Raw genomic sequence first — 3,384 nt, 5'->3', positions numbered from 1 at the left:
CACGAAAGGCACAGTAGTGAAAACTTCAGAGACTCTCCTCTGAACCAGCATAACAGGGAGCATCATGCTATGACACCAAGATATGAATTTTTATGTGAACACTGCCTTCACTTAGGCTGAAATTCAGCTAGAAATTAGCTGAAGAGTCGTTGAGCTCAGATAGTGGAGAAACGAAACAGCCACGTAGTTAATTGTTCTTGCAAGAACTGAGAGGGCATTGAAGCATACATGCTGCTCCATCTATGCACGTGTATATCGCCATATTTTCCAGACTAGGGATGAGTGCATATTTTCTCGCCTAACAAGAAACATAAGACAATTTCAGCTGATGAAATCAGTAAAGATTTAGATTAGAGTTTTATAGCATTTTTCAGAGGGCGAGAGCAGCCATGCAGTTGACAGAACGTCACAGCTAAAGGTAAATGCTGCTCACAGAGGCGTAACATTGTTGGCCCACCAGCTTGCGTCCACTGTGAACTAGAGCAACCATGATAAATCTTTTGCTCAGTTGTCACAAAAACTAACCATCCTCCATAGACTTGATTGTCATCCTAAACGGTACTGAACTTAGTACCGGAATCGGATGATTAGTAGTAATATCGGCCAACTTCACTGTCTAGAAGTAAGGAAAATCTTGTAGAGAATCTTCTATTTAAATTTGGTATTGTTGTGTTCAGTGTTATTTCTCGTACACAGGATGTAATGCGTTATATTGACAACTGTCCTGAAATTGTCATGTCACAATCTATGAAAACTCGTATGCTTCTTTGATAGGAATAGAGAAATTAAACCAATTTTACAGCTAAACACCGATGTGCTCTGCATAAAACAAGGGTTCACTCCTAATCTAAGTAATTTATTCTACAGACACTAACGCACTCACAGGGTGTTTTTGCTGGTGTCTGACAAACGTGAAAACGAGTGGAGTGTCAAAAAGTGAAGCTACTAGGAAATGGTATCCTGAACTTTCATGTGTGTGTGTGTGTGTGTGTGTGTGTGTGTGTGTGTGTGTGTATGTGTGTGTATTGAACCGTGAATCCAGAAACAAATAAGAGGCTTCGTCCCGCTGTAGCCCTCAGTGGTGCACAACCCCACAACAGACCACAGCAGTACACCCACGCCACCGCTGCCCCACACCAAACCCAGTGTGATTGTGCGGTTCGGCATTTAGGGACCGATGACCCCAGCAGTTTGGTCCAATAGGCTCTTACCACAAATTTCCAATTCTTTTTTGTTGTTTCTCGGACCTGGAGACAGTTTATAGAGACCCAACTTTATTTCGAATACTAGGACAGTCCGACCACGTGTTACATCAGAAAGAGAGGATCGTCATATGGCTGTAAGGGCACGACGATACTGCCTTAGTACAGCACGGCAACTGGCATCCGACCTCGGAGCATCCACTGGGTGTGCTGAATAGAGGCAAACAGTGTACAGAAGGCTTTAGCGGAGTGGCCGTGATTGTCGTAGACCTGTTGTGTGTGTGCCTCTGACGCTTCTTCACAGAAGAGAACATCTAAAGTGGAGTCACCGACATGCCATCTGGATGGTCGAGTACTGCAGCTATGTTCTTTTACCAGATGAGTCTCGATTTGGTGTGGAGAGTGACTCTCGACGGATTCGCATCTAGAGGGAGCACTGAACAAGATATCGAGAACCAAACATTGTGGAAAGAGACCAATATCGATGTGTGGGCAGGGATTCCTGATCACTAGAACAGCTCTTCATGAAACTGTATGGGTGAATTGCCAAGATTTTACTGCTGTCAGGTATCGTGCCGGGATCTTAGGACCTCATGTGCAATTATTGCGAGGTGCTGGGAGCCCAGACTTCGCAATGATGAACGATAAAGATAGACCTCATAGAGCAGGGGTTGTTGATGTTTTCTTGGAAACGGAAGATATTGCACGCGTGGCGTAACCTGCTCGCTTTTCCGATTTGAGTCTCATCGAGCACGTCTGGGATGTTCTAGAAATACGGGTTGCATCACGTCAGCATCCACCGACCCATCTCCAAGACTTGCGAGTGGCGCCGCAGGATGACCGGACGTTATTGCCTCAACATGAGACTGATGACATCATTCACAGAATGTCTCGTCATTTTTCAGGCCTGTATTGCTGCCAGAGGTTCTCACAGCCCATACTGAGTGCATAACCACTTGTCGCAATTTGTGTGTAAGTCAGTTCAGTTGGAAAAAAACTAAGAACTGCTGTCTACCGGTTTGCATGTTTCAGTTGTTTGCGTTCTGCATTCTTTATATTGTTCCTACTTTACTACCACCTGATTATACTGTTTAGTGGCAAAATAAACGCAACCTCGCAAAATTTCCGTTTATTTTTCAACGTTTCAGTGTTTTCGATGAATCAGTTTCATTTCTTCGTTGTTGTTTGCATTAATCCTAAAAAGAAACAATCTGACGCTAAGTGTGTAAGCCAAAATGTATCATTCGTTTCAGAGAAGAATTCGTCGAAGTGTAGTGGAGGCCGTAGACACATCCTAACTCTGTCACTCACTCTAGCATGCGAGAAACACAAAATATTTCTTGTACTGTGTCTTAAGTACATTCGCCAGACTTGATGTGTCCCATCGACACGGCAGCAGGAGAAGAAATGGTCCGAGTCAGTTTTAAAGCAATAACCGCAGCTTTCTGTGGAAGTTACATGTAAGTATATAAAAGCAATCGCAGTTGCGATTGCGAACAGCCGACAGATGTATAACAGAATGACAATGAAAATTTGTGGCAGACTCGAACCCGATATGCCGCTTTACGCCAGCAGTCGGCAACCTCACTGGCTATCTATTCACGATCCAAACACCCATATCTTCTCGCTCCTGCTACACAACATGTACTCATACGCACATAATATAATTCCCATGGACTGGCGGACAGTTTAATTGAAAGTTGCTCATAAATACGATATTGCAGATCCTGTATTGTTAAGAAGAACGATGTAATGTTGTTTTGGACATGCACGCATTGCATGCACAACACAGGCATTGCAGTATCGTTGTTGTATGCAAATACTGAAACAGCGCTTTTGTCAGGCTGAAACAAGCATTTGTTTTCATATCTTAATTGCATCGCAAATTCCTTTCGTAATACATAGTCACCACTTGGTTGGCTGCTTTAAATGTGATTATTCACAACTGGATTGTTTAGCAGACGCTCTATGACGAGAGTCTACAGAGTTTGTAACTGTAAAGATTCTGCTCTTTTCATTTTATTACTGCTATAGCGTTATTAAGTGTCCGTGCGGTTCTAGGCGCTACAGTCTGGAGCCGAGTGACCGCTACGGTCGCAGGTTCGAATCCTGCCTCGGGCATGGATGTGTGTGATGTCCTTAGGTTAGTTAGGTTTAATTAGTTCTAAGTTCTAGGTGACTG

This window comes from Schistocerca piceifrons, chromosome 1 (assembly GCF_021461385.2).
Source record: "Schistocerca piceifrons isolate TAMUIC-IGC-003096 chromosome 1, iqSchPice1.1, whole genome shotgun sequence".
Lineage (NCBI taxonomy): Eukaryota > Metazoa > Arthropoda > Insecta > Orthoptera > Acrididae > Schistocerca > Schistocerca piceifrons.
Note: the sequence above shows the minus strand (reverse complement) of the source record.